The sequence below is a fragment of the Equus caballus genome, chromosome 2, assembly GCF_041296265.1.
Source record: "Equus caballus isolate H_3958 breed thoroughbred chromosome 2, TB-T2T, whole genome shotgun sequence".
In the NCBI taxonomy this organism is placed as follows: domain Eukaryota; kingdom Metazoa; phylum Chordata; class Mammalia; order Perissodactyla; family Equidae; genus Equus; species Equus caballus.
Window position 1 is genome coordinate 21,181,434 of NC_091685.1, and position 20,934 is coordinate 21,202,367.

At 46.6% G+C, this 20,934-nt stretch overlaps 1 protein-coding gene and 1 long non-coding RNA gene across 6 annotated transcripts in view; one reads left to right on the top strand and one right to left on the bottom strand.

Moving 5' to 3' along the window:
• THRAP3 (thyroid hormone receptor associated protein 3) overlaps nt 1-20,934 on the bottom strand; it is an 81,027-nt gene that overhangs the window by 59,829 nt on the left and 264 nt on the right. Inside the window, exons 2-3 of one of the 5 annotated variants that reach the window (XM_023633282.2) lie at nt 19,969-20,029; nt 17,330-17,477 (exon numbers count right to left, since the gene is read on the bottom strand). The gene's annotated coding sequence lies outside the window, so the exon portion shown is untranslated. Of the gene's footprint in view, nt 1-1,174; nt 1,414-8,815; nt 8,869-9,514; nt 9,576-9,766; nt 9,958-17,329; nt 17,478-19,968; nt 20,030-20,934 lie in introns of those variants that run through there. The other 4 variants (XM_070260427.1, XM_070260428.1, XM_001503634.7 and 1 more) reach the window with 4 other exon arrangements.
• Nucleotides 9,612-20,800, top strand: LOC111771464 (uncharacterized). The gene is made up of 2 exons (XR_002805329.2): nt 9,612-9,702; nt 20,418-20,800. It is a non-coding gene; the product is annotated as an uncharacterized lncRNA (long non-coding RNA).

Consider the following 20,934-nt stretch of genomic DNA (forward strand, 5'->3'; position numbering starts at 1 on the left):
AACCTAAGAAATATGAGGGAAACACGAGCCTTCCGGGGAAGACGGAACTTCAAGGCGAACTTATTACATTAAATCTTCTAAAATAAGAAATTGTGATTTAGCTTACCCAACATAAATATCCAATATCCTGAAGACAATACGCGAAGCCCTGATTTAAGCAATAAATTATTCCGCTTCTAAAAAACAACTAACTTGGATAGAAATTAAACCCTAAAAGTATATCAATCAGTAAAGACACTGTATACCACGTTATTTTCACTCTAGTAAATGCCTAGCACTTCAGTAGGCATTTAGTAAGTATTTAATGCCTCATTTCCCCAAAAAAGGAAAATTCAAACAGTCCTTCCATCAATATAAACCCCAGTTCCCACTCAGTTGTTTTTAAAATGGAGAACAGAAACTCTACTAAGTTAAAAGAAAATTCTAATGCAGAGCTAAGTTTAGCAAAATTGTCCCCACGTTCTTCACTTTGGCCACAGAGATAACAGCATTCTCTCTGCCCTCTGAGCAAACCCATTGTGGGCTAAGAGGTAAAGAGAGTTTAAACAGCATGAAAATGGAGATACATAAATGTCACCAAAGGACAGTTCAAAACTCTTCTGTGTCATCAAAGGGGAGAAAACCACCTACTATGAGGCCCCACCTATGACAGGTGGAAGTGACGCTGACAAAAACATGAAAAAGCAATCTAGGCCAGTGCCGTCCAACAGAACACTCTGAGATGACAGAAATGTTCTACTTCTACACTGTTCAACGTGGTAGCCACCAAGTTACGTGTTGCTACTGACCACCTGAAATATGGCTAGTATAAAAGTTATATTAATTAAAATTATATTTAATTTTAATTCACTTAAATTTACCTAGCCACCTTCGACTATGGGCTACTGAATTGGACCACGCAGATCTAGACCACAGACCACGTACCCAAGGTAATTTTCTCCCCCAAAAGAATCCAAAGCTTAGTACATACTTAATAAACATTGACTAAGGAGGAAATGGAGAGTGTCAGAGGTTTCTGAGCCAGACAAAAGCATCAGTTCTGGGCACTTTTTTTTACTCTGCATTATGTCAACAAATATAGTTCTCCAATCTACAATATCTTTTCTACCTAGCATTCCACCATATAAAAGTACTACAACATAAGCAGTTCCCTAGTGTTGTACATTTAGGTTACCTTCGATTCTTCTCAACACAAATAACAGTGTGATGATTATCCTTAAGAACCTGTCCAGGGGCTGGCCCCGTGGCTGAGTGGTTGAATTCGCGCGCTCTGCTGCAGGCGGGCCAGTGTTTCGTTGGTTCGAATCCTGGGCGCAGACATGGCATCGCTCATCAAACCACGCTGAGGCGGCATCCCACATGCCACAACTAGAAGGACCCACAACGAAGAATATACAACTATGTACTGGGGGGCTTTGGGGAGAAAAAAATAAAATCTTTAAAACAAAAAAAAAAGAACCTGTCCAATTATTTCCTTAAGGTATGTTCCTCAAAGTGCATTCTGTTGCTCCCCAGAAAAGCTGCAGCAATTTATATTGCTACCAGCAGTACTGAAAATGTCCTTTTCCCCACAACCTTACCAACAATAACTGTCTCGTTTTTTTAAGTCACTATGGAGATCTGAGGGAGAAAATGGTATCTCGTTGATTTAATCTGTATCTCTCTGGTTTTCATATGGGATTTATTTTCGTCAAGATAATCTAATTTTCAAACGGTTAGCCAATTGTTCCAGAACTATTTATTGAATAATTAAGCCATCCTTCCCTCAAACCTTAAAATACCAGTACACTCAGCACTTTCCATCTGCTATCAGCTGAGGGCTTCTGGGTGTTTTTCATTGTCCTTTCAGATTTAATGTCACATGACTACTTCCTTTTCCAAATAACTAACAAGCAACTCTTCCATAAAGAATAGTAAGATGAATTTGTTGAATCCCTACTATGCGCCCTGGCACTGGACGAATCATCTAATCATCACAATAACCCTACTGGAGGCAGATAGAGATTTCTACATCCGTTTGAAATTGAACAGACACTACGAAGAGTTAAGCAACTTGCCCCAAAGCCCCAGTTTTAAAAAAAAAAAAGCTTTTGATGAGGAAACAAAGACCTCCACCTCCCATCACAGTCATCTGAGAAAACAAAACCCTCCAGGTATCACAGATCACATACCTCCATGAGCACGCCCTATCAACTGAACACCACAGCCGAAAATCGGACAGAAACTATTCCTCATCACACTACTTTCATCATATGAGTCCTCTAACACTGAGCAGCCTCCAGAACAGAAAAGGAAGATAACAATCCATTAAATACATTCTCTTCCTGACAACATGCTATTGTCATTCAATACAGCACTACAGTCAAGGCCACTTTTATCCCCCCTGGCAGGCTGATGGTGAAACAATTCATAGTTGAAGGTAAAATGTCCAGCAAAAACATATGTAAGTGACTAATAAGCCTGAATCAGAAATAAGAGAAAAGAAAAAGCAGGCTAAGTTCTATTCTCCGAACAAAGATAAAGCATTCACCATTAACCCAAGAATCAACCTATTACCTTCTAAATTTTCCAGGAAAAGAAGAGGACTATCACAAACAATACACTGTTACAACCTAAGCTGTTCTGAAACAAGGTTTTAAGTATTAAGCTTTCACAATAAACCAGAGGTTTATCTCTACTTCCTCCATGGTTCCTTACTGTATGACTTCACTATCAGAAATATCTTCACCCAGCCTGAAAGGAAAAACACAAATCACACGTACAACACACCAAAACAGGAGAAATCTCTTGTATATACCCAAATTGTTAATGCTGGCCTAAAGAGATGGCAGTATAGGAAACTTTTACTTTCTACATTACGTATTTCTGCAATGTCTGAACTTTTTCATCAAGCATCTGTCTGTAGGGGTGGGGGGAACAAAACTGAAGACAACTATCTGCCCCCACCAAGGGTTTTATAGGCTGTGCCTTGCTTAACTAAACCCTGGGGTAGGGGTGGGAAGGCCTTAGGGAACCGAACGGTTTTTTATCTTTTTAAAAATGACAAGTTAAGCAGCACCCCAAAGTACAAATTCTCAATGCAGACCTGCTCTGACTGAGATGGAGGGTGGGCTGCTCACAGCCCTGCCAGCTCGCCTCTTGCCCTCAGTAGCTCTCGAGGCACCTCCACGCTCCAAACAGAGTATTGTAGAATCTCCTGTCTAATTGACACTTGGCAAAACTTACTAAAAATTCAAGGAAAACAACCACAACCTATGTAGAGAGTTACCTCAGTTTTACAGAATGATCTTTAAAGGATGGGTTTTGAATACAAATTTTTATAAATCCACTTTATAATTCACAAGAGATACACACACTTTAAGAATACAGTTCAGTAACTTTTGACAAAATACACTGTGTAAACACCACCTCAACGAAAACACAAGAGTATTTCCATCACTCCAGAAAGGACCCTCTTGTCCCTTTGCAATCTCCTCTCCCACCACACAAATTTTCAGCTGGGAGCTTAAGAGAATCTAAGTAAACTAGGACTTCATAGTGGGAGCACTTAAAAACACTGCCACCCAGCCAGCCACCTATTTATTCCCACATTCATTCATCCTTTCTTTCAATATTTACTGAGTCTCTTCTATGTGACAGAGAACGTCCTAGGTGTGGGGATTAAGCACTGAATCAAACAAATCCCTGCTTTACTCTCTAAAGAGGTGAAGACATAACAGATTAAAAATAAATAACATAGAGGCCAGCCCGGTGGCGGAGCGGTTAAGTTCACACGTTCCCCTTCAGCGGCCTGGGGTTCGCCGGTTCGGATCCCAGGTGTGGACATGACACCGCTTGGCAAGCCATGCTGTGGTAGGCGTCCCACATATAAAGCAGAGGAAGATGGGCACGGACGTTAGCTCAGGGCCAGTCTTCCTCAGCAAAAACAGGAGGATTGGCAGCCGTTAGCTCAGGGCTAATCTTCCTCGAAAAAAAAATTTACCTGACTCTCTTTTCGTAGTGAGCAACCCCACTCTGGCACCTGACCAACTTCCTCAACCTTCATTTTTAAAGACTTTTTCTGATAGCCCATAGTCTGGTAGCCAAAAGTATTAGTCAAGACTCTAGGGCACATCCTTTAGATACTCCGGGACCATCTTCTGGGAAGCCCTCATGGAAGGGAGAGCTCTGCAGAGAAGCAATCTCCCGGGTAACTTTACAAAGCGGTCTCACCTCTATGGCTTCCTCCATCAATGCTTTATTTATCCTGCCCTTTTTATTAAAGTAGAGAAAAAGAAAACTGAGTTATTAACCCCTCAAAAAACACACAGAATTACTGAGGGGCTGGCCCCGTGGCCGAGTGGTTAAGTCCGCGCGCTCCGCTGCAGGCGGCCCAGTGTTTCATTGGTTCGAATCCTGGGCGCGGACATGGCACTGCTCATCAAACCACGCTGAGGCAGCGTCCCACATGCCACAACTAGAAGGACCCACAACAAAGAATACACAACTATGTACCGGGGGGCTTTGGGGAGAATAAGGAAAAAAATAAAATCTCTAAAAAAAAAAAAAAACACACAATTACTGAAAGCAAAGCAATGGGTTTCACAGAGACATATTATTAAAAAACAAACAAAAATCCACTTTAGTTCTTAGGCCTCGGGCCAGGAGCCCAAAGCCTTCTAATTAGACATTCAGCAATGTCTCTTTGCTTGGCCTTCTATCTTCTGAAACAAGCCAAGCTACACAGTCACAACATTCCAGATGCTAAAAAGCAAATCAGGCAGAACAAAAATGAGAACACTGAAAATACGCCAGCTAAAAAGCCTGGGCAGGGGTCAGATCGATGCCTTCATACTTTCTAAAAGCCCTTGGGTTTCTTCAGTTTGGAAACAAAATAATTCACTGTTTTGAGGTTTCTTCCCTCTTACTGCTTCGTCTTCCTCTTCTAAAGTTAACTAAAATTTCCTTTTGTTTAAAAGAAACAAACGAAAAAAATAAGGCACCAAGACAGAAAAAAATTTTTAAATGGTGATGTAACATTAAGACAGCCAGATGAGGAGCCAGCCCCGTGGCCGAATGGTTAACTTCGTGCGCTCCGATGCAGGCGGCCCACTGTTTCGTCGGTTCGAATCCTGGGCGTGGACATGGCACCGCTCATCGAGCCACGCTGAGGCGGCGTCCCACATGCCACAACTAGAAGGACCCACAACGAAGAATATACAACTATGTACTGGGGGGCTTTGGGGAGAAAAAGGAAAAAAAATAAACTCAAGGAAAAAAAAAAAGACAGCCAGATGACTTTAAGTGGGGGCATTAGAGACCTGTATCATGTCTCTAGAACAGGGGAACAAATGAAAACGCCTACAACAGACAAGTAATATAAAGGCATAAAATAGTAAACACCAACGCACACCCTGCTCCACGTCAGGGACACGCGTCAGGCTGTGGTGAGGTGGGTCACACTGGAGAAGACATGCCCAACCAGAGAAGATGGCTGCGGCAGAGCAGACACACAGGTCCACGGCTGCCAGATGGGATTTTTCAAAAGCAGCCTGAATCCAAATTTTTACACGGAATCTCCCTGTTTTTTAATGTTGACAACTAACTCCAATTTTACAACTCTGTGTGAGCCAAACAAAACACATATGCAGACTGGATCTAGTCCAGGAGCCTTCAGTTTCAACCTCTGCCACAAAAAAAAAAAACTTGGTTGTTTCAGCAGAACTCTCAGCTTTGGGGTAGAAAGCACACCCTCTGGTTCCAGTGACACGCTATCATCTGAAAATACACCACCAGATACACGAACATACATCTGAAACCCATAACTGAAGGAAAGCAAGAAGAAAATTATCTTGCTCTTTACACACTAGGGTGCTCCATTTCTACCACTAAAATAGGAACAGTAAACAAAACCCAATGGAAGAAAAGAAAACAATAGGAACTGGGTTTTTGTTAAACTGGTTCACTAATGTCCAGCTTTCTCAGAATGTCCATCAGCCCTTAACTTCCAGACAAAAGAAACTAAAAGATGATTTCTAGGGCATGGCATTTAACCTTGATTTAAAAAAAAAAAAGAGGAGTTCCCTTGAAAGATTAAGAAAGTCAATCTTTTAGAAAGAGTGCCCATGACTCTTACTCTCCTGGTATGTGGTGGACAATTACTTTTTTATGGGCCATAAACCTACGTTACAAACTCTAGAACAGTGGTTCTTAACTCTGAGATTCTAATGAATGTGAAGGAAGGTAACAACCCTTTCCTTGAGAAAACAGACTTCCTCACAAAAATTTTAGAGTTCGTGGGTCCCTTGTAGTCCACCGACCATAGATTAAGAACATCCTGCTCTAGAGAATATTAAACCTACGTAATCTCCAAACCCTCCGCTTCTTCAGCTCTACTCCCTCAATCTACTTCAAACAACTACCATCTTCAGTATTGTACCAACTACTATGTACCTGGTACAATAGCCTCTTAATTCATATCCCCCATAATCCATTTTCCACACCTCTGCAAAAGTGACTCTTTTTTTGGGGGGAAGGAAGATTGGCCCTGACCTAACATCTGCTGCCAATCCTCCTCTTTTTGCTGAGGAAGACTGGCCCTGAGCTAACATCCGTGCCCATCTTCCTCTGCTTTATGTGTGGGACGCCTACCACAGCATGGCTTGATAAGCGGTGCTAGATCCACACCTGGGATCCGAACCCAGTGGACCCTGTGAACTTAACTGCCATGCCATTGGGCCAGCTCTATCCAAAAGTGACTTCAAAATATAAATCAGACGGCAACCCCTCCCACCCATGAGAAGGTTTCAATGGCTTCGGTGTACAACCTCACCTCTCAATCTCGTCTTTAACCACTCTCCTCATTATGTGTCGGCCACACTTGGCCTCTTTTCAGTTCTAAAAGCACACTAAATTCTTCCCATCTTCTAGTGTTGGCACTTGGGGTTCCCTCCACCTGGAATGCTGTCTCCTTGATGCCCTACAAAATGGTCTCCTCACTCTCAACAAAAAGAACAAGTCTGACCACCCTCAGGCCTCTCCCTTTTTAGTGTCCACCCGAGTCCCTTGCTCAATACCTTCACGTCACTTTTCTCAATGTGTAATTTACTTACTTACCTGTGGTGTCTTCTCCCACTATACTGTAAGTTCCCAAATGGCAAGAGCCCCTTCTGGCCCAAACCCCCATGTATTCCCAGAACCTAGGACAGGGGCCTGCAGCTGGTAGGTTCTTAGGCACTATTTGCTGAATCAATCACTCAATCAGTTAAATACGGAATTAATCTTAGATGTTTACAAAATAAGTGTGTGAAGCAAATCACCAAAATCTAGTATGTGAGAGACTAGCATTAACCGCACTTCTTTCAATCCAGGATGTCACCATGCCCAAGGGAAACAGGCTAGCACCTTAAGATTCTGAGTGGTTAAGACTATGCATTCTAAAAAATAAAGAAATCGGGGCTGGTCCGGTGGCGCAGCAGTTAAGCGCGTACATTCCGCTTTGTCGGCCCGGGGTTCACCAGTTTGGATCCCAGGTGCGGATCCCAGGTGAGGACATGCAACCGCTTGGCAAGCCATGCTGTGGTAGGCCTCCCACATATAAAGTAGAGGCAGATGGGCACGGATGTTAGCTCAGGACCAGTCTTCCTCAGCAAAAAGAGGAGGACTGGCAGCAGATGTCGGCTCAGGACTAATCTTCCTCAAAAATAAAGAAAGAAAGAAAGAAAATAAAGAAATCGTGGGGCCAGCCCCAGCGGCCCAGTGGTTAAGTTCGCATGTTCCGCTTCGGCGGTCCGGGGTTCACCAGTTCAGATTCCGGGTGCGGACATGGCACTGCTTGGCAGGCCATGCTGTGGCAGGTATCCCACATATAAAGTAGAGGCAGATGGGCACGGATGTTAGCTCAGGGACAGTCTTCCTCAGCAAAAAAAGAGGAGGACGGGCTGCAGATGTTAGCTCAGGGCTAATCTTCCTCAAAAAAAATCAATCAATCAATCAACCAATCATATGTCTTATGTTCTCTCTTAGCCAGCCACATCTCTCCCCGTCCTGTTGCTAACCTCGGAAATACTCCAAGCTTCCTCCCACCAACTGCTCAGTAGAAAAGAGGCCACTCCTTTTACAATCCATAACTTCACTGGCTAAACCAAATTCAAAAAGTACCTGTACCTGGTATCAAAGGAATATAGTCAAGAATTCCTACTATGACTGCTGCTGCTACTATTACTACCACCACTGCGAGGATAGGACTGTGCCTCGATTGCAGACTAAAAATCCCAGTCACCAAAACCGGAGCTCTTTCACTTGTGCTAAAAAGTTTAAAGAACCGAGATGGAGCTGTATTGACATAAAAGGTTTTAGTTAAACAGTCTGTTACGGAAACTTCAATTCGCCTCTTCTACAAAATACAATCAAGTCTAAAGGGCTGCAGAAAAAAACTGTTTTCGATATTGCTAAAGGGTGTACACTAGTTCACAAAACACATTCCCCAGCAAAAAACAAACTAAGCCCGATTTGCACGACTAGTTACTCATGGCAGCAGTCGTTTTTGGCTCCTTAACTGGCTTCTACATAATGATACACCCATCAGACTATCTAGATAACAGGACAAACTACAACAGTTAGTATTTCCACAAACAAAAAAGGGAGGGCCATCTGAAGGGGAGGCAAATGATGGTGTGATACAGGCCTTTCCACTCTAGGCCCACAGTCTAGAAATCCTATAAATGATGACCACGATAATAATTTTCAATACATGTCAGGTAATGAGCCAAACAATTTTCAGTTTAATCTCATTTAATCTTCACAATAACCCTGTAAAGTGGTCATTGTTACTCACCGCTATTTTGCAGATAAGGAAACTGAGGCACCTGGAAGTTGACGCCCCTTCACCTGAAATCAAAGTTAGCAGGGCCAAGATGCGAACCCAGGCAAGCCGGCTCCAGGATCTTTCTATTATGCTGCCACCAGAAGCTTCACTGGCTCTCTCTCGCCATGCTCCACCATACTCTCAGAGGCTTTTCCTTCAATCCAATTAACAACCTCCCCGTAAACACTGTACTAACACTGATGGCTTCCAACTCTTGGCACCAGCGCTACTCGCCAGCTTCTGCTGCTATGCTCCACCCTTAAGATTTCGAAAGGCAAAGACAATAGCTGATAAAAGTTGATTAGTTGGGAAGAGAGGCAAAGGACACTGCCTCATAAGCAGAAACACGCCGATTACTATGGGAATGCAAGTCGGCCTCACCTTTAGCCCGAGAGACTGAAATAAAAGCAGATAAATTTGGACTATGCCTCTGCTGGCCACAAACTAAGAAAGATCCGAAACGGCACTAACATTTACTGAGTGCCAGCCACATGCGCTCTAGGAGAAGACAGAACGAGGCCAATTGAGACTAGGTCGGGGGGAAGGGCACCCAAGAGTTCCGGGAAAAGGAGAAATCCAAATAATGGGGTTCATATGACTAAAGGAGGACATGCAAGTGGTGCAGGCCTCTCCCTGGCAGCTTGCAAGGAGAAGAAAGAAGTGTAGGACCTGCTCGGGAGAAAAGGCGGCTCTGAGCGTCGGGACTAGGCCGGAGCGAGGGGAAGCCCTGAAGGGCGGGGAGGGGGAGGAGCCGGAGCGAGCAGGGCCCGCTCAGAAGAGGCCAGGAGGCAGGCGCGGGGGAGCGGCTCCGTGCTGGGCCTGCCCGGGCACCCTGACCCAGCCGCCGCGGAGAAAAGGTAAAAGATGAAACGACTGGATCCTCCTGAGCTGCCCTAATTCCCATCACAGGCCCTCACTCACCTGGGCCCACCGCAGCGATCGCAGCCGCAGCCTCGCAACGGCACAACCGGCCCGAACCTCGCCCCCGCCCGACAGCGCGCCCCGCGTCCCCGCTCTCCGACGGCGGCAGCGGCGGCGTCGCCCCGCTGCCTCCTGGGAAATGTAGTCCTAAGCCCGTCCCGCCTTGCCAACTTGACGGTAGGCTAAACTACGCTTCCCATAAGGCAACGCGAGCGCTGCGCCCGCCGCCTTACGTCACGCGCCAGGTTGTCGGCATCACGTGGGTACCTCCGTTCCATCCCCTCCCCCCGCCTGGGTGGCCTGGGGAAGAAGGAGGGAGGTGGACGGAAGGGGCGGGAGCGTTGCTGACGCCACTGCCCCCACCATTTTGGAACCAGCCCGGAGGGAGGACTTGAGCCCCACCCACTCGCGGCCTGCTTTCGTTGCCGAAGTCTCGAAGCAGGAATGTGGTCGTTTGGATTTCAGTCTCTGTCCTGCTACCTCTCGCTCTGTGACCTTGAGCAAATCGTCTCCCTGCTCTGAGCCTCAGTTTTCTCCCCTGTGAAATGAGGTTCATAGTTTCTACCGCACAGAGTTGTCGCGGGCTCCGACAAAGTAAGGAACGTGAAAGTGTCTGGTACCCTGAAAGCGCGACGCAAAATGGAGTTGTTTTTATTGTGATAGTGTGACCTCCTTCGGAGACCCACGATCCCATGGGCAAAGCTCTTTCTCGGTTCATCCTCCGCCCCCACCACCCCTTCCATGTCAGTGGGAACACATTAGTGTGGTCCTGTGGAGCTTGTTTAAATAGGTGCCACTCACCTACTGAACCAGAAGTTTCCCGGGGGTGTAGCCCTAGAATCTGTATTTTACACAGACCTCTCCAGTGATTCTTAGGCATATGTTTGAGAACCGCTGCGTTGATCAGAGTTTTACACAGGCTGGTTTCTGCTGGAATTCCTGTCCTAGTGAACTCGAACCCTTAAGCTCAAATGCCAGGTCTTCTGTGAAGCCTTCCACGTTTATTAGCTCCTCCCCATCTCTTGACTCCCAACAGTACTTTTGCACTTTATAATTATCAGGGTCTGTGTTTGTCTTCCCCACCAGACTGCGAGCTCTTTGAGAACAGAGAGCAGGTTTGATGGATTTCTGCATCCCGAGGGCAAAGTAAACATGAGTAAATATGGAAGGAGTGTACTGTTCTTCTACGAGAAAAGCTTAACAGGCTCAAGTCTCAGACCCTGCCACATCAGCCCTCACCCTTACCGGCTTCAGCAGCATTCCTTCCACACTGCCTACTCTTTCTTCCTTCTTTGAGCGCTTCCTGTAGGCCGCATCCTGTGTAGTGCTTCTTGAAATGTTCTGACGCAATTTAATCTTCAATTCACAGATTTTCTGAGTGTCTACTGTATGCCATGCCCAGTGCAAAATACTAGGAACACAGTGGTAAACTAGATGGATACAAAAATAATACATAGTCGTTCCTCCTGTTTTCTGAAATAACTATGCTGAATCTCTTCTTACCTCTCTCTTCCTCTGCCAGTTTCCTGGCCCAGAAACTTGCCATACAGTTGCAGCCTCCACCCTCTCCTCATTCAGCCTCTCTCCTTGAGTGAGCTGGCATACCCCAGTAGTCTTTTACATCTCGTCTTATTCCCACAACCACATCTTAGCCTCAAATCACGTAGTTCCAAATGTTTGGAAGTCACCATATCCTGATTTCCCACCTGTATCTCAAACTAAACCTGCCGAAAACTGAACCCTTCTTCCCTCCAAAACAGCTTTAGGGTAGTTAATTGTGTAGTTAATTGTTTACATGTCCAAATTCTCCACTATGCTTTGAGCTCCTCTCAAGGAAGAAAGGCTTATCGCTTATCACTTGTCCCCTTATCACTCCATTCATTTACTGAGTACTTAACTATGATGCCAGGCTCTGTGCTAGCAGCCCAGGAGGAAAACAGTAAACAAAACAAATGTGGTCCCTGCCCTCAGAGAGCTTACTTCCAACTGGAGAGACAGCATTAAGAAGTCTATCACATGCATAATTGATTACTACAGCAAAGTGTATGGTATGTCCTATGACAACAGAGAAGTAGTGTCAGCAGACTCCAGCCTATGGGCCAGTTCCAGCCTGCCGCCTCTTTTTGTATGGCCAGAAGCTAGGAATTGTTTTAACATTTTAAATGGTTGAAAAAGAAAAATCAAAAGAAGGCTAGTTATTTCTTGACTTGTGAAAAGTATGTGAAATTCAAAGTTCGGCATCCATAAATTTGTTTATGTATTGTCTATGGCGGCTATGATCCAGAGTTGAGTAGATGTGACACTATGACCTGCAAAGCCTGAAATATTTACTATCTGCCCTTTACAAAAAATGTGTACTGACTCTTGGCATAGAATCTGGAGGTCCAGACCTGAGGCTAAAAGGTCAGAGGAGACTTCCCTGAGAAAGTGACTGATAAACTTTGTAGTTAACCAGGCTACTAATTGGGGAAGAGCATTCCCGGAAGAAGAAAAAACACAAGGGAAAGCCCTGTGGCCTGAAGGAACTTGGCACATCCTCAACATTGTTAGGCCTGCCATTGACTCTGCCACATCCGGTAGTAGGAACTAAAGCACAATGAGCCTGGTGAAGTCATAAGGCAGATCCTGCTGGGTCTTATAGTCCAGGCTGAAGATACTGGATTTTAGTCTGAAAGTAATGGGAAGTCATTGAAAGGTTTATAGGCAGGGGAGGAATTCAGATTTCCTTTTTTATTTTATTTATTTTTTATTTTTTGAAGAAGATTGGCCCTGAGCCAACATCTGCTGCCAATCCTTCTCTTTTTGCTGAGGAAGACTGGCCCTGAGCTAACATCCATGCCCATCTTCCTCTACTTTATACGTGGGATGCCTGCCACAGCATGGCTTGACAAGCAGTGTGTAGGTCCACACCCGGGATCCAAACCAGAGAACCCCGGGCCACTGAAGTGGAATGTGCGAACTTAACCCCCATGCCACCGGGCTGGCCCCCCAGATTTCCTGTTTTAAAGGATTATTCTGGACAGTGTGAGAATGGATTAGGGCAAACCAGAAGGAAAGTGGAGAAACCAATTAGGAAGTTATATTACAGTAGTTCAAATGAGAAGACACAATGGCATGATCTAGTGTGTTCTCAGTGGGGATAAAGAAAGTAGGCAGATTCAAGATACTCAAAAGATATTTAGGAGATCAAATCTACTGGTCTTTGTGATTGACTAGATGAGCGAGGGAGGGAGGGAGGAGCCAAGGTTGACGTCCCAGCTCTCTGGCTTGAGCAACTGTGTGGATGGAAGTGCTATTACTGCCTTCCTACCCTATTCTGCTTGTACAAGTCTTCCCGCCCTCGTTACAATGTCCTGAAATCATCCATGACATACCTGTGTCTCCTGCACAGCCATCACCTGCATGGCAACAACTTGTTTGTTGTTCATCTTCCTAGGTCCGGGCAGTGGGCTAGGCACAGAATTGGCAGCAGTGTATGTGTATGGACTTTTCTTAGCTCTCCTTTCTCTGTTTCTGATAGGGGCTCCTCTATCCTGCTCCCCCAAGTTAAAAATCTCAGAGGAATCCTGGCTTCCTCTTTCTACTTCATCTCCCATATGGCATCAGTTACAAAGTCCAATGTATTCTGCGCCCAGAACATCTATTGAAACCCCTACCACCCTGTTTCAGGTCTTCACATGTCTTAACTGGTGTAAAGTCATTAGAAAAGAGCCTGGGACAGAGTAAGCGGTATATAAGTGTTGTTTATGATTACGGTCTCTTGCCCAGCCTCCCTGCCTCCTGCCTTTCTCCATCCAGGCCATGCTCTGGAAGGTAGTCAGAGTTCTGTCTCTTCCAGTACAACTCTGATCATGTCATCCCTGGTTCCAGTGCCCTCAGGATCAAACCCTAAATCTTCAATGTGGTCTACAAGGCCCTGAGGGGTCTAACTTTTGACCCTCTCCAGCTTCACCTTCACTTTCAAAGGCTCTCCACTGCCATCAGGATGAAGGGCAAGTTCAAGGCCCTCAACCGTCTGGCCTCCATGTCCTCACCAGCCTCAGCTCCTTCATACACAATGCTCTGGTCATGAGTGCTCATCTTGACCATACTCTGGGCTTCCTGCATCCTCGTGCCAGCTGATGCCCTCCCTCCCCAGGGGCCCTACCTATCAAAGGCTAATCTATCAGTTCAAGATCCCCCTTCCTCACGAGTACCCCAGTACCCTACTCTGCATTTGTCAGATCCTACCTTACGTTGTGATTTCTGCACATTCCATTCCTTCAGTAACCTGGGAGCAAATACAGTGGCCATCTGTTTCTCTGCCTGCTCAACAGCCCTCCATTCCTCTTCCTTCTGGTAACAGCACTCTGATAATCCTTTGAGAAGCCATCCCTCCCCCACCCTTGCTCCAGGGTGGGCAGGTGACTCTAGCTGATCAGCACATTTCATTCCTTTGACCACAGTGATTGGCAGGTGGCTCAAACCAGGCTAGCAGAGGGAATGAGTATCAACCCGAGACCTATTCCAGAACACTGAGAAAAGGGCTTTCTCTTCCTTCTGGGATTGCTAAACTAGAAGAGTAGCAGCCTGGACTTGTTAATGGTCATCTTTGCCACTATTTGGAGAGAACCTTCCTGAGAATGAAGCCAACCCAGCTGGAAGGCAGAGCCATGTGTTGAGAAAGACATACTCCCAGCTATACCAGTTGAGCTTTGGATTCAGCCATGCCTGAAGCTAGCAGCACCTCTGGACTCTTTCATACATGAGCCGGTTAATGAATCAGTTCGACTTGGGTTTCCATCACTTGTAAACTGGAGTCATGACCAGCAGAGAGAAGCTGTTGGAGCTATCCATTGTATACAAGAGGCTCTCAGGGCAGGAAGGAAGGTGAGAAGGGAAATCAGAAGAGACTGGGACCAGCACCAGTATGTGACCCTCTAAGTCTGAAGAGCCACCTGGGGAAAAGAGGAGCAGTTACCTTTGCTCTTGCTCAGACCAACCAAGGTACCTTCACTTCCATCTCTGCTTTGCAGAAGAACCAACCAAACTTTCTGGTCAGGGTAACAGTTGCTTGTATTGTTGATCATTGGCAAGAGGAGGCCCTTCATGGCTGAGCTTAAGCAAGAGATGGTTAGTCCTTAGCCATCAGCTAGCATATACCACCAGGAAATACTCTAGTCCTTGGATCCCAAACTTGTATGTACATTGGAATCATCTAGGGATAGTCTAAAAATCCCAACACCCAGACCAAGTAAATCACAGTCTCTGGGGTGGGATCACAGGCATCACTATTTTTTTAAATTTCCACAGGTGATTCCAACATGCAGACAAGTTTGGGAACCACTGCTGAAGGCCCCCATTTTCCTGTTTCCAAGTCTTACGTTTTTAGATAGGAGAGATTCTCCACCTAGTTGACATTTTGTCTTAAATGTCCATGTCTGGGCCCCACGTCTCAGAGATTCTGATTCATTTGATTTGGAATGGGGCCCCAAGACTGGCTGCTATAGACTGAATGTTTGCGTCCTCCCCAAATTCATATGTCGAAACCTAATCCCCAATGTACTGGTACCTGGAGGTGGAGGTTTTGGGAAGTGATCAGGTCATGAGGGTGGAGCCCTCATGAATGGCATTAGTGCCTTTATAAAAGGGACCCCAGAGAGCTCCTAACCCTACCTCCTCCCATTCCCTTTCTCATTCACTTGATCTTCCCTTGGGGAGAAGGAATGTTTTATGGGATCGAGGAGATTGAGAGAAGCTTCAACAGGCAAATAAGACCTGGGCTCCACTCCCTTTTCACACCTTCCCGCTCCTGTCCTTGATGTGGTGAACACATGGCCAGGGCTCCACTCAGATTTCTAGAGGCAAATCTGGAGAACTACCTCGCTGACCCCATTCTCAGGGTTGGCCCAAAGACTGGGTAGGTATGTCTGTCCTGCAGATCCAGACTGTCCCTTGGGTGGGTCTTCTCAAGATCTAGACATGAGAGGGCAAATTTTTTTGAGCTTAGGTCCAAATACCAGCAGCTACCAATAAAGCTGACTTGGCTCTCCCTCCTCCTGCCTGATGGGCCTGTGTGCATACCTCTCAGCTGGCCTGAACTTGGGGAGGGGGTGTAAGTATCACTCTCAAACCCCAACGCTAGCATTGTACCAACTCCATTCATTGGTTCTCCCTGAACTGGACTGTGCATTGTGTCCTGTGTCCTCCGTATTCCCCTAGCACAGAGACTGCCACAGAAGTTCTCAGTATAAATAAAATAATTGACTCAGGTCTTGATTGAATTCCTGCCCCATTTATGAGATAGAAAGGGATACAAAATATACAAATGGGATGCAGTATAATGCCTGCTCTCAGGGCTCTCCAGTGACCAACAGCCTTGGGGGCGCAGGAAAGGCTTCCCAGAGAGGAGGCATCTGAGCTGGTTCTTGAAGGATGGGACGGGCACTGCAGGAAAAGAGCAAAGGTCTGGAGAGATGAAAGGTTCTTTATGGGAATATTGTGTTCCCTCAAGGGCGCTCCGAAGGACTGCTCTGGATCTTGCATCAGAAGAAGGAGCTTGGACCTCACTGATCTATCTCCACTAAGCTACTTCACAACAGGGGAGTTACTCCTCGCTGGCACATTTTAGTTACTCCCAAGACCTACTTCTTTGAAACAGTTGCTTTTTTACCTTTGGTCTAACTCAGTGGTTCTCAATTGGGGGCCATTTTGTCTCCCAGAGGAACGTTGGCAATGTCTGGAGACACTTTTGGTTGTCACAACCTGGGGGGTGCTACTGACATCTGGTGGGTAAAGGCCAGCGATGCTGCTAAATATCCTACAATGCACAAGACAGTCCCCACAACAAAGAATAATCCTGCCCCAAATATCAATAGTGCCGATGCTTCTCAAGCGATGCTGTGGCAGGTGTCTCACATATAAAGTAGAGGAAGATGGGCACAAATGTTAGCTCAAGGCCAGTCTTCCTCAGCAAAAAGAGGAGGATTGGCAGCAGATGTTAGCTCAGGGCTAATCTTCCTCAAAAAAAGAAAAAAAATAGAAAAAATAATATCAGTAGTGCCAAGGCAGAGAAACTCTTTATCTTGCTTAGAGAGAAAAAATGTTCAATGACACTAAGCTGTAAAATATTCTTATGGTCTGGCCAGCATTAACTAACACAAGGTTGTTGTTTCACAATTCAGCAAGTTGTTGCTTGCTCTCCTTTCCCCGGCTCCTGTGTGAGGAGGTGGTGGAAGTTGTGGGCAGGGGATGCTGCAGAGGTAGATTAGTGTCAGGTAAGGATGAGAGATGGGGTTACACAGGGCAAAGAACACAGGCTTTGGAGTCAGATCTGAGTTCACATTCTAGCCTTGACTACTTCTTTAGCTGTGTGCCTTCAGGCTAGTAACTTACCCTCTCTGAGCCTCAGTTTTCTCACCTGTAAAATAGGACTACTCTTACCTTACAAGTTTCAGGCACTCAGCTACTAATAAGACTTCATCCTGAGGCTGTAGGGAGCCATCAGAGGACATTATATAAGCATGGGGGAGGCATATCAGCTTTGAGTGGTTGCGGGGGCAGCCCGGAGGGGAGACTACTTACCTTCACAGTGTCTGGGTTTAATTCTCTGCAGGCAGGTCTGGAAAACTTTCTTGAACTCTAGCTGGAACCTCTCCTTTCATAACCTCAACCCTTTTTTGTTTAATTCAGTGCCTCAGTGGGTTGTTGCCACCGCAGTGCTCTGACTAGGCTGCAGAGAAACATATTGAGGTCGTAATTTGCATTTTGGTCTCCTTGCTGTGGGTATGTTTCCTCCTTTGTGCCTGGGGGTGGGGACTGAGGCTGTTAAAGGCTTTGGGGTTGCCAGGCCGAAAACAGAGGTTGCCAGGCACCAAAGACATTCCCCCAGTCGAGGCTTTTGTTTACCAAGGTCCGGCTCTAGGAGACGTGGAGCTGGGTTATTCCAGAGGGCAGGGCTCCCAGGCTCCAGAGGGGCGGAAGTGGGCCGATCAGAGAAGGCTGGAAGAGTTTTCCCAAGCCTGAGAAAGTGAACAGCGGTCTGAGTGTCTTTGCTGCTGCTGTTGTCTTTCCTTGAGTAATAGCAACTGTGCACCCCTCCCACTCGGGTCTCCTAGGACCTCTGATGGGCCTGCAGAGCTGCAGCTGCTAGTGGGGGGAGGGGATGGCTGTTTGCATGCGTGCTGAGAGTGGTGCTTTGGGAATCACGGCAAAAGCCCACGCAGACCCACGAGGATAGATGGAAGTTGACTGACGATCAGAGTCCTCCCCTGAGCGTTGCGGACTGGATAAACCCTCAGGAATTGTACCCAGTGCTTCGGAGGGGTGGGGGCATTATAAAAAACTAAGTTATGTAAACTTACAGTTAAATAAAGTGTATTCAAAGGCAATAACATTCAAAGGGCATCACTTCCTGATAATTTTTCTGTATTTTGCTATTATTTATGCTCTTGGGGTTACTCACATCTGTGTGGCGGAAACGCCACGTAATGGTGCATTGCTACCCACCTCTTCCCAGCAACGCCATTAGTGACATCATGTTGACAGCTTGAAATTGGCCATGGTGGGAGTATTTACACCATGGAAATTGGCAAAGGCAAAATCAAGTCCCTCCCTAGCACCAGCCCCCCTCGAGCCATTTACCAGCACACCACTGGGTAGAGGATTCCCAAAATATGATTGTGATTGAATTTGGGGGGAGTTTGGGGTAGAAAATGTGATTTAGAGAAATAAGTGTGACATGTCTTACAGCTGAGTATTGTGGATCAAATGCAGACTTGCGACAAATACCTAGTCCAGACATACCTGGAGGCTCATGTCTCCCTCCTCCCTTAGAGACAAGAGTGCACATCCACTCACAAAGCACCCTCTAGTGCATCCCAAAATACACCTGTGGCACCTTCTGGATGGAATACGAGCAGAGACACCCTGAAGGCAGGGACTTTGTTGACTGCTGCTTCAGCAGCCCTCAGACCCCATCTCAGTCTCAGTAACGCTCCCAGTTTCCATGGCTTCCAAATCGGGGCAGTTGAAGCCACGCTGGGGCCAAGGGGATGGACAAGGGCTGATGGGAGAATCAGCCAGACACCAGGAGTTGCCTCTCCTCAAGCACATGCGTCTACTTGGGAGCAGGGAAGGTGGTCGGTCGGGGGCAATTCCTCCCCAGGGACCATTGGCAATGTCTAGAGACATTTTTGGTTGTCACAACCTGGGGGGAAAGGGTGCTACTGGCATCTGGTGGGTAAAGGCCAGGGATGCTGCTAAACATCCTACAATGCACAGGACAGCCCCCTCATCAAAGAATTATTCTGGCCCAAACATCAATAGTGCTGAGCTGAGAAACGCTGTGATGGGGGACTCAGTGGGGAGAAACTCAGACAAGGCAGGCTCTAAGAAGAGGTAAAGAGAAGGTAGCTACTGATCTGGCCCTGCCACGACACCCATTTCTCTGTTTGGGCTGCTCACTCTTAGCCTGTCTTGCCCTTCTTCTCCGGTCTGTCTCTGGTGCTGTCCCTGTTTATCTCTGTTTATCTCCTGGTCTCTTTTTCTCACTCTAAGTCGTGCCATCTGCTCTGGCTGGATCCTTGTGTTCTGAGCAGGGAGACAAGCCTTTGGCATTCGTACTCCCTCGGCCCACGCTAATCACTCCAGCTGCCTCGGCCTGGGAGCCGGGCCAGGAGGTTGGCAAAGGAGGAGGGTACAAAGACAGGGGCCCCAAAGGTCCCCACTCTCCCCACCACCCAACCTGCCTTTGCCCCTAGGGCCCTGAGGCCTGGAGCTTCAGCCTGCTCTCGCCCCCAGGACCTGGGACCTAAGGCAGCCTGCCCAAGTGGCCTTGCCCTGCCCACTTCCCCTCTCTCCCCGCCCCCCCAGCTCCTTAAATTTCTCCTCTAGCCTAGTCCAGCAGCTGTTACAAAACAACTGGGGGGCTGGGCAGCGCCTCACCCCCGACACCACCCTGGGCAGTAAGTGACACCAGGCTCATGACTGCCACTGAGCCCAGTACCCTCTGCCCAGTGACCGGGAACTTGTGACCTCTGCCCTGGTCCTGGTTTCCAGGAAACAGAGTCCAAAGCTCAGAGCCAGGACATGGTTCCCTGTGCTTGGCACCCAGTGCTCAGCATCCAGACTCAATTACCAGTGTTTGTCACCAGGATGCAGGGCCCAGGACCCAGCTGTCAGTGCCCACTGCTAGAGCTGCCCGCCCTGCCGCTCCCACTCACCTCACCTGCTGTGTGCTGGGCCAGCAGGGCCTGGGGTGAGCGCTGTGTAAGGCCAGGGACCCTGCAGAAAAGTTGGTGGCAATTTTTAAAACAGATTTGAGTGACTTAAAGTAAAAATCATTCAAATGGGGATTTAAAACACAAATTGGGGAAAGGACCAGCAGTATGGGCAGAGGAAGGGGACAGAGCAGGGCTCTCTGCCAGATCAAACACAGGCTGCCCTGGGAAATCTGAATCTCAGGTAACAACAAAGACTATTTTAATGGAAGTATTTTCATGCCGCATTTGGAACATAGTTATACTAAAAAATTATTCATTATTTATCTGAAATTCTACCTTAACAGGGGCCCTGCATTTTTTAAAATTTATTATTTATTTATTTATTTATTTATTTTTGAGGAAGATTAGCCCTGAGCTAACATCTGTGCCCATCTTCCTCTACTTTATAGGTGGGACGCCTACCACAGCATGGTTTTGCCAAGCGGTGCCATGTCGGCACCCAGGATCCAAACCGGCCAACCCCTGGCCGCTGAGAAGCAGAACGTGCGCCCTGAATCGCTGTGCCACCAGGCCGGCCCCAGGGGCCCTGCATTTTGATTTGTGAAATCCAGCAACCCCAGCAGGGGATAAACCTCTGCCCTCAGCCCTCATCCAGAACCTTCCAGTAGCTTTAGAGGGGAAAACAGGGAGTGTTTCTATTACTGTGCACTTTTGGGTAGGGGGAAATTCAGGGGATTCTACTTTTTATTATTTCTACTTGTATGTATCTTCTCATTTTCTTTAAAGAGTCAGCATTAGTGTTCCGTAAAAAAATAAAATCTTATAGACACTATGTCTTGCCTAGATTATTGCAACATACCCCTTTGTCTGCTCTTTAATTGAATTTTTGACCAGGTAATACAGTCGCGATTCTAAATTCCATAGGTACAGAAGAGCACGCAATGAATATCTCTTCCACCCGTCCCT